This window comes from Carassius auratus, unplaced genomic scaffold (assembly GCF_003368295.1).
Source record: "Carassius auratus strain Wakin unplaced genomic scaffold, ASM336829v1 scaf_tig00217158, whole genome shotgun sequence".
Classification (NCBI taxonomy): Eukaryota; Metazoa; Chordata; class Actinopteri; order Cypriniformes; family Cyprinidae; genus Carassius; species Carassius auratus.
In genome coordinates this window covers 1-14,818 of record NW_020528922.1, presented here as the reverse complement: position 1 = coordinate 14,818, position 14,818 = coordinate 1, and the positions used below count along the sequence as shown (strand labels likewise).

Below are 14,818 nucleotides of genomic sequence, written 5' to 3'. Positions count from 1 at the left end.
CATGTCTTTCAACGCGTCATTCACGAGTGCCTGGAAAACCGCTGGGCTGTTGGAAAGCCCGAAGGGCATAGCCAAATATTCAAAGTGCCCCCTGGGGGTATTAAAAGTGGTTTTCCATTCATCCCCCTTCCTGATGCAAACCAAATTATATGCATTGCGTAAGTCCAGTTTCGTGAAAATGGATGCTCCCTGCAACCTCTCGAAAGCTGAAGACATCAACGGCAAAGGATAAGAATTCTTTACTCGACGTTTGTCATCTCAGTCTTACCGGGAGGAGGGTCGATGGTGGTGACGAGGGCTTCTCAGAGGAGATCCCACCCGATAGTAGCCTCATACTTACTACCGGGCCTGCTCTTTTACCAGACAGGAGTGGATGAAGTGGCCCGCCCGGCCGCAGTATAGGCAAAGACCCTGGGATCTCCGCCTCTCTCTCTCCTCCCAGGATAGCCAAGCTCTCCCCATCTGCATGGGCTCCTGATCGAATGCAGGGCTGACCGCGCTCGCACCATCGGCCTGGTGGTTCTCTGAGCTGAGCTGTGGACGGCTGGGGCGTGTCAGCCGGGTAACGCTATTCAGACGCGCGTCCACTCTCAGGGCGAGTTCTATCAGTCTGTTCAGCGTCTCTGGTAAGTCCATGGCATAAATTTCCTTATAAACGCGGTCAGCCAGCCCATGCAGGAACATATCCCACTGCGCTTCCTCGTTCCAACAGCACTCTGCGGACAGGGTGCGGAGCCGAATGGAAAAATCCGCCACCGAGCCTTCTCCCTGTCGCAGTTCGGCGAGTAATCTGGCCACCTCCTTACCCGCCACTGCCCGATCGAAAACTCTCCTAATTTCTTCAGAGAGTGCCTGGAACGAGGTGCAGCAGTTGTGACCGTTCTCCCACACTGCCGTTCCCCAAAGCGCTGCTCTCCCTGACAGCAGGGTTAGTACAAACGCAACCTTCGTCTGTTCGCTCTGAAAAGTACGTGGTTGTAAAGCAAAATGCATGGAACATCTCATGAGGAATGCTCTACAAAATTCAGGCTCACCGGAATATCCCTCTGGTGTGGGTAGGCGTGGCTCTGGTCCTTCTGCTGCAGCAGGCGCTGGTGGTGGGGGAACGGGCGGTGTGGGGAGCGCAGTAGGAGTCCATAGAAGCTGTACCTGTTGGGTGAGCTCGGACACCTGCTTCACGAGTGATTGCATCGCTCGACCTGTGCCTAAAATGTTTTCTCCCTGTTGGTACATACGCGAGATGCTGTGAGCGATGAAATCCTTGAGCTGAGAAGTGCTTGCTGCATCCATGGTTTGGTCAGATCATTCTGTGATGAAATAACAAGAGGATGCAAGGTGCAAGTAAACAAGGTTTAATAAATGAGAGTCAGAGTAAAGACACAGGTCGGGGACAAACAATCAGGTGGTGGTGAAGCAGGGACGAGATGGCGATCCGGTGGTGGTGTGGTGAAGAGTGTGTAGAAACCCAGGAACCGTGGAACATCCAGACGACACGAGGAACTGACTAAATCCAGATGAAACGAAGAACTGACCAATTCCAGACGGAGAACTGGGCTGATGAGACACGAGAACTGGACGCACACCAAGGAACAACCACAACGATCTGACAACATGAGAGGGAAATTACTGGCATATAAAGGGAGGTGAAATCAACGACAGCTGGACACACTAATTAACACAACGAGTAACCACACCCACACAATTACACTCAAGCAGACACCTCAGTGTGAGACAGCCGATTCATGAACCGTGACATGCTGGTGTTATAGCTGTTATCTTTCTGTAATGATCTGCAGCGCTGAGCTCTCCAGACACGGAGAAACTCCTCATTTGTTCATAACCCCTCCTCTAGCCCCAGCTGGCACGCTTTGTCCCAAGGTTGGCCACGACGAGGCACGATCAAGCCCCGGAAGTGACAGTGAAGTGACAGCGACTGGTCCTGGCACGCACTAGCACGCCCGCTTTAAGCCTTACAGTGGAAACGCAGTTAGTGAGGATCTCACCTGGTCTACACACACTGACACAGTGCTGAAGAAGGCACATCAGCACCTTTTCTTCTTGAGACGGCTGAGTAAGTTTGGAATGAGCCCCAGCATCCTCAGAACATTCTACACCTGCACTATAGAGAGCATCCTGACCGGCTGCATCACTGCCTGGTTCAGAAACAGCACTGCTGGCACCTGTAAAGCTCTGAAAAGGGTAGTGCGAACTCCTAGCCACATTGTTGGAGGTGAGCTTCCCTCCCTCTACGACATCTACACCAGATGGTGCATAAGGAAAGTCCGGAGGATCATCAGTGAGCCACCCATCCCACAGACTGCTCTCTCTGCTGCCCTCAGGAAGACGTCTCCGCAGCATCCGATCCCACACTAACGGACTGAGGGATAGCTTTTTCAGGCTATCAGACTAATGAAACAGTCAGAACTGATAAACCCTACAGCATACTCCCACAATATGGTATGCCACACACTTCACTTTAACGTTTACAACTCAACACTGGACTATACATACACAATAATCATTTAATACAATAATCTACCTGTTATCACTGGATACCATCCGATGCACATCCATGACATTTCTGTAACCAGTTCACATACACTCTGTTGCACATTGACGTATTTTATGCGTATATATGTTTACATAATGTAGAACGTGTATAGTTCTGTGTATAATGTGTAATGCTAACTGTATGTATGTACATATTGTGTTTAATGTGTAGTGTTAACTGTAAGTTTGTCTAATGGTACACTTTGTGTACTAACCATATGTATGTGCATATTGCATTTTCACTTGTTGAAGTCTGTTGGTTATATGTTTTTCATCTGCAATTTCTGGAGAAAGTTCCCAAGAATTTCACTCACCAAGGCACATGTGCTGTGGTGATGTGACAATAAAAGTGACTTGACCTGACTTCCTCTCGTTCAGCCCATTTAGATTTGACCGCTGTACAATCCTCTGAGCTAAATAATGCCAGAGAAACAATGAATGCCTTCACAGAACTGACGTGAACTTACTGAGAAATGTGCGTAACCGATAGACATCTAGAGAAAGATGACTTGTAGCAATTTATTGACACTGGCAGAATCTCACTTGGCTCTCAGTGCGCGAATGGTCTCCAAGCCCCGCCTCCACAAACAGCGCCCCATACTAATTGGAGGACACATCTGTCAGTCATATGTCTGTGTATTGTTCCTCTATAACTTTGTATTCAAGGACACAACTATCAGGATGTAAACAGATAACTTTTTATTCCACTTCTTCTTCGTAATCACTCTGCACTCAAACATCTTCATCTTCACCGTGGCCATAACATCTCCCCTTTTTAGATGAAAGTTAACTGTTTTAACAGAACCTTTAAATAATGCAATACCTTCAACAGTATGGCTACTAGGGCTGTAACGATACACCAAACCCACGATTCGGTTCGTATCACGATTTTTGACCCACGGTACGATACAAACCTCTATATGGGGGGGGGTGCTTTGACAAAACAATTCTAAAGATATTCTGAGGAAAATATATATATATATTATATATATATATATATAAATATATATATATATAATATATATTTTTATTAACCCTCTGGAGTCTAAGGGTATTTTTGGGGCCTGGAGAAGTTTTGTCATGCCCTGACATTTGTTTTTTTTTTCAGTTTCTTATAAATATCTAAATGGTTAAAGTCTAATTTTAGTGTAATCAGCACAAACTGGGCTATAATAATATGTGAAATGCATGTATGATTGTGTTTTTGAGAAAAAAAATGTTAGTGAAAAACTAAAAATGTTAAAACACTTGAATAAGGCAAAAAACACACATAAAGAACAATGGGTTCCGGGATTTTTGAGAACTGGAGCTTGTAGCCTAGAATTTTTCTTTCTTTTTTTTTTTTCTGAGCCATTCAGTCAGCTGTCACTGAGAGGGAAGGGTTACAAGAAAGAATGTAACCCTTTCATTATTATTATCATCATAATAATTATTATTAATATTATTATTATTAATGTTGAAAAGAGCTGAGAATATTTTTCAGGTTTTTTAGGGGGGATGAATTAAAAGAACACCATTTTTGTTACATTTGTTACAGTTACATTTATTTGTTACATTTATATTATTTACATCAAGCTTTTGAATGATATAGTATTGCATATTGTTATTGAAACTTCATAATATTTCACTTAATTATACATTTAGTCAGGAATTATAGTTTGGAAAGTCTAACTAGTAGGCTAAAATGTTTACACGTTATGTGAAAACTATTACAAGTATATAAATAAATATAAAGAGACTTACTCATGTTTATGATCTCTGCTGAATAGGGGACTTCATTCTTTTTTTTCTGAGGAAATCCATTTCTCAAATCCTCAACCACATCACATCTTTTTGGGGTGAATTATGTCTTATTCCTCTCATCGCGAAGCAAACAGTAAAATAAAAAGAACTTGAAGAAAACAGTCTCACTGCTTTTTCTTCTGTGTGGGCGTATTCAAGCCGAGCGCTTCAGTTTGAATCTGAATAGCGCGTTCAGCACGGGGGCCGTGGTCACATTAAATATAAAGAAGGGAGACGTGAAAAACAGACATCGCGTTGTTTTCATATGGATTACTTTATCACAGAATATTTGTTTTCGGCAGCACTTGTTTAGTTTAAAAGTAGACATGTCAAGCTTTCTATAGATATCTCTCTCATTTCTCTTCGTTGAGTATTCACTGAGTTACAGTTCATTTTAATGACGTGTTTGTACATGACGATCAGCGCAGACAAAGGCTGCAGACAGCACACCTTGTTTGTTATCTTTATTTTATAAGTGAACAAAGTTTTGTTGTTATTATGTCTGTATCCAAAAAAAAGTAGACCCTTTACAGATTCGATTGATGTATTGCTCTTATCTGTACGATTAAAACAGAAAGTGTAATTTAAGTTCCTTTCGGGGTTATCAGGAGAAAATGACTTGTAACGCGTATCCGCGTTAATCGACTCCTTCAAACGTATTTTATAATGTTAACTTCAAATAATATTTATAGTAATTTAAAATTGTGGAAGCATTGGATCTGGACAGGAAGGATAACTCTAGGAGGGGTGTGATTCTGCCTTCTCACATCGCGATACAGGTTCGTGGACCTGCGTATGGCGATTTCGATTTCATATTGCATATCGTTACAGCCCTAATGGCTACTAAGTTATTTCACTCACTTAACTTTTGATTTTACGAGTTTCTTCAAATCCTTTTTCAAACGTAAAAACGTTCAAAGAGAAATGAACAGAAGATAGTTTACTTCACATTAGCCCTTTTTGTAGACTTTATCCTAAATTAACTGGAAAATTCAATAAATCAGAACATTACTTTTCTAATGAACATTTCACTTTTCAAACAGAAAGTTACTTTTTTTTTTTCTTTGTGGTGTGTATGCATGTGTTTCATGTTCAAAGGTCCAGTCTCTCAGGAGCCTTAGACAGTCTCCCTGACCTAGTCACCGTCATATCACCTGATGCTGGAGGCAATGGAACTTCCCTGAGGTGTGAACGGATGCGTCGCAGCCGTCCTCCCTCCGGGGTCTCCACCTCGTATGAGCGTGGTGTCTGTGCCTGACTAACAACAGTCCCTTTTGTGTGTGTGGGTTTGATCCACACATGCTGTTCAGGCTGGAGAGGTGGTAAGGTTTGAGTACGGTGACTCCGATTGAACGTTTGTTGCTGTTGTAATTTCAACACTGTGTCCTTTTCTCTGAACCTCTCAAGATCGGGCCACTGTGGTTGTAACTGCTCTGATGATATGGGGACTGGTGTTCGAATTCTCCCCCCCTTAACAGCAGCTGTGCTGGGGAGCTCCCGTGTGCCAATGGAGTGGCCCTGTAGGCCAGCAGAGCTTTGTGAAAATCTCCCTCTTTCACTAAGAGAGACTTAACTGTTCTAACGGCCCGTTCAGCCTCCCCATTGCTGCGGGGGTAACGGGGGCTGCTTGTCACATGGGCACATGTGCAAACTGAGTGAAATCGTGACAGGAGAATTGTGGACCATTGTCCGTGACGAGCACTTCTGGGCATCCATATCTGGCAAACACAGCTTTAAGTCTGGCAATAGTCTGTTTTGCTGATGTGCTGCCAAGTAGGGAACAAACTTCAATATAGCGAGAGAAGTAGTCTATCACAACTAAATAGTTCCCATTCCGCCATTGGAAGAGATCAGCAGCAACCCTCTGACATGGTCTGTTTGGTAGTTCTGTTGTGAGCAGAGGCTCGACTGGTGTTTGAGCTTCACATCTCTCGACCATTTGCTTTACAGCAGACGTGATACCTGGCCACCAGACTGATTCTCTGGCCATGGCTAGGCATTTGTTGATACCTTGATGTCCCTGGTGCAGTCACTGCAGGATGTCAGTTCTCATGCACTCAGGGATTATAAATCTCTCTCCTTTCATAAGCAGTCCTCATCCTTCATGCAAAACTGACCTATTGGGCCAGTAGGGCAGCAGCTGCTCATGCACATCTCGTCTGTGTCCCGGCCATCCATTTGCAATGTATCGGCTGAGACGTTTGCAGGTGTTATCTGACGTTTGTGCACTGTTAATCTGTTCCATCTTTGTTGGTGTGGCTGGCAGGCTTTCAACTATGCTGTCCAGGTAAGCTTTGCATTCTATTTCCAGGTCTTGCTCTGCCTCTGTGGCTGCGGTTGGAAGAGGTGCTCTGGACAGGGCGTCAGCTGTTATCAGATTTTTACCTGGAACATGGATAATGTTAAAGTTAAATCTGAGCAGCCTGAGTCTGAATCTGATAATCCTCGGCGGGAGGTCATCTAGTGCTCTAGATTTCAGAAGTGTTATGAGTGGCTTGTGATCAGTTCTTATGGTAAAGTCCAGTCCACTCACGTATCCACGCAAGCGCTCGCATGCCAAGGTCACAGCCAAAGCCTCCTTTTCTATCTGGGCATATCTTGATTCGGCTTTGCTCAGACTTCTAGAAATGAAGACGACGGGTTTCCACTCTCCATCTGTCTGTTTTTGTGTCAGAACACCTCTGAGTCCATATGATGAAGCATCCGCCGATACCATGGTTTCGTGATTTGGGCTGTACTGGGCTAACACAGTCTCTGATCCCAATTCCTTTTTTGTCTCCAGGAATGCTTTCTGTTGGGGGGCTCCCCATGTCCACCTGTTCTCCGTCTTCAACAGGTCACGATTGGGCTTTGTCAGATCTGGCAGTCGTCGCGAAAATTTGCCTACAAAGTTCACCATGCCCATGAAACAGTGAACATCCGCCACATTCTTTGGCTGTGGCATCTCCAGGATTGCCTTTATTTTTCCTGGATCAGCTCTGATGCCCTGAGAATTTATGACATGACCCAGGAAACGGATCTCTGTCAGGGCAAACTGGCATTTCTCATTTAGAGTGAGCCCAGCCTCTCTGAATTTCTGTAGCACCCTGTGCAGTCTGTCGTCATGCTCTGCCTGGTCTTTCCCTATGACCAGGACATCATCAGCGTGACATAGGACTCCGTCAACACCATCAATCAGTTGAGAAATCCTCTTTTGAAAATGTTCGGTTGCCGATGACATACCAAAAGGTAACCTTTTGAAGTAAAAGCGCCCTTCTGGTGTGATGAACGTAGTTAACAGCATGGAGTCTTTGTGGAGTGGGACCTGCCAGAAGCCTGATGTTGCATCAAGCTTCGTGAAGACTCTGGCTCCATCCAGCTTGGCCAGTGTCTCATCCACTGCCGGTAAGATGTGTCTCTCTCTGATGACGCTCTCGTTCAGACGGGTTAAATCCACGCAAATACGAATTTTCCCAGACGTTTTCACTATGGGGACCATGCCCGCACACCATTTAGTCGGTTCTTTAACCGGAGCTATGACCCCCATCTTCTCCATACGGTTTAGTTCCTCTTTGACTTTGGCCCGGAGAGGAATGGCCACACGCCGTGGGGCCGAGAGGGCATGGGGTGCCGCGTTGTCTCTCAGCTTAATTTTATACTACCCTTTTAGGATACCCAGCCCTTCAAATACCTCGGGGTAAGTGGAGGGAAAGTGTTTTTCTGCATCATCAATGCTATTGAGCTGAGGGATCATCTGCAGTCTGCGGATAGCTGGGAGACCCAATAAGGGTATGGTCAGGTCCTTGACGATGAACACCTCCTCCTCAATCTTTCTGTCCCCTCTCTGAATGACCGCATGCACTATCCCTTTTACGTCCAGAGGTTGGTTGGCGGGGCCCAGCAGGGGTCTGCACGCCGCTGAGTGTCTGCCATATCTATCCTGTTTGAATTCTGTTTCTGGGATAGCCGTCACAGACGCAACTGTGATACTTTAAAGCATAACGGGCTGCCATTTATGGTGAGTATTTCAGTCCATGTGGATGACTGTAGATAGTCAACCACACCCAGATAAGCCGCCTCATCCACTTCAATTGAATCCATCTTTTGAGCTGATCTGCACACATTTTCTACACTCAACGTCTTTTGCTGGGCATTCAGTCCATGAATGTTTTGGGGTTTTACCACACTTCCCACACTGTTTTGGCTTTGATGAGGTAGGCTGAGGCTGAGAATAGCTTCCGCGTTGGAAAGATTTTTTCCTATGAGCCAGACTTTTATTTTTATGAGACAGTGCATCCATTTGTCCTGGTGAATCAGCTGACCGCAGAACAGCTTGTTGCTTTTTCACTTCCTCGTGCTGCCTCACTTGAACTATAGCTGTAGCTAAATCCAACTTTGGGTTGAGTTTTTCAGACAATTTAGCATCACGTATGCTGACAACAATTCTATCTCGAATCATTTCCTCACGTAAGACGCCATATTTACAATGTTCAGCTAACTTGTGCACTGCTGTGATAAAGTTTTCTGCAGATTCGCCGACGTCTTGACATCGTTTATTGAACTTGGCTTGTTAGTAAATTACATTATGTACTCCTACAAAATGTTCATCAAAGGCTTTTTTTTACCTCGTCAAAGTCCTTTTATTTCTCATCTGTCAACTGCATCAAGCTCAGAATATCGTCAGCCTTATCCCCCATTGTATAGATGAGAGAATTCACCTGGTATGCGCCGTCTTTTTCTTTCAGTCCAGACGCCATTCTGAAGCGTTCAAACCTTTTGATCCATGCAGGCCACGAGCTTGGCTCAAAGTTGAATGATCCCGGTGGTGTGATAGTGAATATGTGGTCTATCCTGTGTGCTTTTAGCTTGCCGCTAGCTGTTATGGCTCTCGCCGACTCGCTCTTTTTATTGCTCTACAGGTCCAGCGTTTTCACTCTACACACCATTAAAGCTGCTCCGACTTCTTGTCTGTGCCACTAGACTCTGTCTGTCATGGGTAATTCGCCTCTGACACCATGTATTGTTCCTCTATAACTTTGTATTCAAGGACACAACTATCAGGATGTAAACAGATAACTTTTTATTCCACTTCTTCTTCGTAATCACTCTGCACTCAAACATCTTCAGTGCCCCACCGTGGCCATAACATGCCATTACAGTCTGCTGGTTTTGTTTGACGCTTGAACTGGTAATATATTGTTATTTGTTATATATATATATATATATATATATATATATATATATATATATATATATATATATATATACTATATATCAGATGTCAGTGAAGTTTATATATATATATATATATATATATATATATATATATATATATATATATACTATATATCAGATGTCAGTGAAGTTTATATATATATATATATATATATATATATATATATATATATATATATATATATATATATATATATGTATAGAGCCTGTATGTATATATATGTGTGTGTTTGTGTCTAATTTAAACAAAATGATCTTTTTCACACCCTCGATATTTGACATTGTAATGATCCTTTATTCAACCGTATCATTCAAAAACATTTAGCACTGTAAAAATATTTTCTCATCTGAAACAAGTGACAGCTTGTAAAACTTCTGCTTCATTGCGTCATATTCATTAAACAGTCAGCCCTCAAATGTTTAAGAAATCTAAGTTCTTATAGTTACTGTCAAGTTCAAACTATTTTTAAACGATTCAGAAAATGTACTAAAATTTCACCATAGAAATATATAATTCTTTTTTATTTATTTTCAATTATATTGCTGATGTGCAATAACATATCCAAAAGATAAAAAAGAGGTGTCAAGTTATACATAATAATAGAATCCAGTTTTGAGTCATCTGCTCATTCTGATCGATTTACCTGATTGTTATTGGGCTGATTTTCTCTTCATGTGCTCATATTCTCGCAATACTCTCTCAGATCTGAAGGGGGAGGCGCAACACAGAATAATAAGCTGACCACTTGTTTCCTCTGCTTGTGTCAGCTCCTCAACATGTCCACTTTCCAGCACTTTCTGCACTTGTTTCCTCATCAACATGCTAAGACTATACAGAGAGAGCAAATACAGTGTATAAATATCAATCTTCAAATTAATTAAGAATGATAAAAAGTTTTTAGTTATATTAATATATAACATGACAATTATTCATTTATATGCCCATTCATTCCTCTTTCACTCATTAAAATGAATTAATTTTAGTTTGCATGTAGAAAATTGCATATAAAAAGAAATCTTTACCAATGTAATGAAATATAAACATACATATCACTTTTGGTTGCAACAGTCATTACATTTCTGTATAATGGAGGCAGAAACAAGAGAAAAAACTCATGTTAGAAATCCTCATGAGCTAAAATATAAAGATGTTTTGACATCGCTTCTGAAGAATGACTTCATTAACTGGTATAATAAAAATAATAAAACGATGCTCTCCCCTCAACACAATGCAACAGTTATCATTATAAAACAACAGTCTGCAGAGGTCATCCTTCTCTGCTGGCCTTAACACTGTCAGAATCACTCAACTTGTTTTAATATATTTTTTCCTTTATATATCTCCGTCTCCAGTAACAGATGATGCATATCCCGTGTGTTGAACAAGCATCAGCAGTATTCATCAGATGATGTCTGTGAAAGTGTACTGTTGAATTAAAGCTTGTGAAAAGACTTCATTTGACACAGAAAGTCTCTATGTGTCTTTTCAGCCCATGACAAGTGCTTTACATCTGTGACTCTGCTGTGCTTCCGTCGCTCCGCAGAGGTTTCTGTAAAAGTCAAAGGAAGAATGAAGAAACTGAACCCAAAAATGCTGCTTTAATGTCCAAAACACTCAAACACAGACTAACGTACCTGACTGCTGTTGGTCTGGCTGGTACTGGTTCTGCGTTTGGGTTTCTTCTTGTGTGGACACATTCGGACAAACAGATTGTAATACTCCATCCTGACCTGAAGGGGGCAACAGGCAAAATAAATGATATTTGACTTGAGGAGCACTAAGTTTCGGACTCTTCTTAAACAAGAAAACAGCCTATTATGTTTGTAGATATTTACAGAAATTACAGTTTCTGGCAACTCCATTTGCATGCATTCAAAATAGTGGTCAAAGACGTGGATTTAGATGACTGATGCTAATACCAATATCTTACACAGCAAAATCCCCCAATGTTAATTTAACACTCTGAGTGTGGACTCATATAAACACTGAAGCAGTGTTAAAAGTAACACTGAAGCAGAGTTGAAGTTAATGAGATAATTAAGAAGTTAATTGAGTTATGATTAAGCATTATTGAAGACACCTGATGTTAACAAGCAGAATCACAAACGAGAAAAATCACAATTTGTGTGTCACCATTATAGTGGTCAGTGTTTGCTTTAGTTGGGATTTTGGCTTGTAACTTTTTACTTTTAAAGTTTGTTTGTCAAACCAAGAGCAAAAATCATCGCGTGTTGATGATTATGTTTTAATGTGATCGTTGTTTGACACGAGTCACTGAACTCATTTACATTCTTTTCTCAAAGTAAAATTTCCATTACTGATTGTCACAGCTTTGATTCCACAATGAAAAAAATCTGTATTTTCTATACATTTTGTAGGTATCTCTTGCAAGTGATTCTGAATTTTTTTTTTTTTATTAAAGAATTTTAATTTTAACAGACCAACTCTGAACATCACAAAACTAGATACAAAAAATTAACATAAAAACAGCAAAAATAAAATATAGTTAGAATAAAAAGTTAAAAAGACAGTTCAGCTCATAATTTATTCATGCCGCAATGCATGATGGGAGCCATGGATGAGTTTTTATTGGCTACAAAATGCTTTTTTGATGGTCACCGTTGTTGTGATGCTCACGCTGATTCCTGATGTCTGTGTGTCTAAACAAAAGACTTCTTTTTTTACGTAGAACTAACTATTAAAAACATGTCATACTATGTCAGAAATGCTGGGTTGCTTACTTCTCTTTTTCACTTAATTTATGTATGCAGTAAAGAAACCTAAACTCAGGCATTCAGGTCACTCTATAACAAATAGCTTCAAACCACAATCAATGGCACACATGATTGCCTTCGCTGTGGTCTGTCTGTATGACATAATTCAGTCACCACAGCCACATAAAATCTAAAGTTAATAACTGAAGGGTCAAGATCCCAACTAAAGCAAACACTGAACACTATAATGGTGACACACAAATTGTGGATTTTCTCAGTTGGTGATTCTGCTTGTTAACATCAGGTGTCTTCAATAATGGTCAATCATAACTCAATTAACTTCTTAATTATCTCATTAACTTCAACTCTGCTTCAGTGTTACTTTTAACATTGCTTAGTGTTTATATGAGTCCACACTCAAGAGTGTTAAATTAACACTGGGGATTTTGCTGTGTAGGAAGCAAGGTGGCTGGTGGCCGATATTAAGCTGATATATATGATATTACATAATTTAATTTTAAAAACATGTATATGTATAATCTTTTTGTTTGTTTGTTTGTTTTTTGGCCCTTTGTGATGTCAACCACTATTTCTGAGCACTTTATATATGTGGGACAAATTGCATGGGATCATTTTGTGATCATTTTGCATCATTTATTTGAATCTTGAAGACTTGAAGTTACTATATGCTGCCACAAGTAATTCTTAAATAAAAATCTCATCAATGGCAAATGAACACCAGAGCAACATAAACGGATTTCATTTTCAATTCGGGGGTTTAACTGTCCCTACAAATCACTGAAATCCAGCAAGATGATACTGGAAGTCTAAAACAAGCCACTGCTACCTAATGGTTAATGTGTAAGTAAATTCTTAATGGTTTTTCTGTTATGTTGCATGTGTAAGTACCTGTTTGGACAGCAGGCAGTGCATGAGGAAGATGAGCGCCCCCTGGAGAGTGTTGAGAATGATGAAGAGTACAACATCACTTCAGTCCCTTCCTCCTTGAAGAGGAAGAAGCCAAAGACCCACGTTCCTCCGAGAACACACAACTGAGCCACAGCGGTCACCGTGAAACTCCTACACACCAAATACACTTCATCAAAACCACTGACAGAAGTCAATCAAGAATGACTGAATCTGTTCAATACAATACAAGATCGCACACCTGATCTGGTTGAGTTTGGAGAGGTCTGGATTGAGACTGGAGAACTTTTTAGCCAGTTTTCCACACAGTGATGATGAAGACAAAACCATTGAGGATCACAATGATCAGCAGACGGGTGCCGAAAAAACTCAAGATGAAGTAGCGATCAAGAGAGAGCCAACAGCTGGAACATGTTAGAATGATAAATTAATCACAAAGTTCATCCCTCTTTTCCCTTTCATAATTTCCTTTGAAAACGTATTTCTTATTCAGACAAGACCTCTGGGACATTTTTCTACAGGCTTTAGTTTATATATCACAGATATGTACCCTAATTTAAATCACGTGTTTGCACCTAAGATGAGACGTCAATACTTCTGGTACATTTCTGAATATCAGTATTCATAACTGTCAAAACTTTAAGAAGTACTCTAGCATATAGAGCTTTATAGTTGAGTCTTTATTATATACTCTATATTATATACAGCGAGCTGTGTGCATGATTATTAGCCAATTTACTGATCATATATTTTTTTCTAAGCGTATTTTACCAATTCCAGAAACTCACTGTCTACTGGTCCCATATCCTGCTGGGAAGGCGATGGCAGAGATGGTGACGATGAAGAGAGGGACTCCGTATCCGACCAAATACATGTAGAGGTGTTTTAATGTGGTGTGAAACACCAGCACAACCATCCGGTAGAGCTGAACCCCCTCCAGCAGCATCCAGCAGAACGCAGACAAGAAGAAGAAATGAAGCAGACCGGCCACAATCCCACACGCTACCTGAGAGAGAAACACACGTCAGGGCATCCTCAGGATTGCTTGCATTTGTCTTTTTTGACTTCTTTTCATCTTTAAGGTAATGTCCAAACTAGTTAATCAAATCAGGTTCAAGTGTGCTAAATATTAGATACCCCCAACTATAAGCAAAACCACAAGGTGACACTGGCAAGGAACACAAACTCCATCAGTGACAGAAATGGAGAAACAAAAAGAGAATCCAGGCTCAGTCGAGAGCCAGTCCTCCACTGGCCAGGCTTCAATACAAGTAAGATTGTGGATTGATTTCTTTCAGAAACTCATACAGTTCCTTGTCCTTGACGAGTAGGATACATCAGGATGCTTCTTTAATGATGATTTGTGCCTATGACTGTATTGTTGACAAGGTCTATGCAGTGGATTTGCTTAAAACCTCTCACTGTCCAGTAATGGACAAGGAAGCCTACTGTGAATCTCTGTGCTCCCTGTAATGACCATGAAGGCATTATTTGAACTCTGTGTCTCCTGTCACGGCCACTAAAGCTGTCCGTGGACTCTCTGAACTCCCTGCTCCAGCATGGGCTTCTGCTCCACTAGTCCCACTGAGGAAACTAGATCCACCCCTTTTTCCACATTTGTTCTCTGCTC

At 41.3% G+C, this 14,818-nt stretch overlaps 1 long non-coding RNA gene across 2 annotated transcripts; it reads right to left on the bottom strand.

Moving 5' to 3' along the window:
* Positions 1 to 9,840: 9,840 nt before the first annotated feature.
* Positions 9,841 to 13,239, bottom strand: LOC113100075 (uncharacterized). 2 transcript variants are annotated; one of them, XR_003289570.1, is made up of 4 exons: positions 13,171 to 13,239; positions 11,182 to 11,277; positions 10,858 to 11,096; positions 9,841 to 10,375 (listed from the first exon to the last, which is right to left on the bottom strand). It is a non-coding gene; the product is annotated as an uncharacterized LOC113100075 (long non-coding RNA). The 2 variants fall into 2 exon arrangements; XR_003289569.1 differs by lacking the exon at positions 9,841 to 10,375 and having other exon boundaries at positions 10,770 to 11,096.
* Positions 13,240 to 14,818: the final 1,579 nt, after the last annotated feature.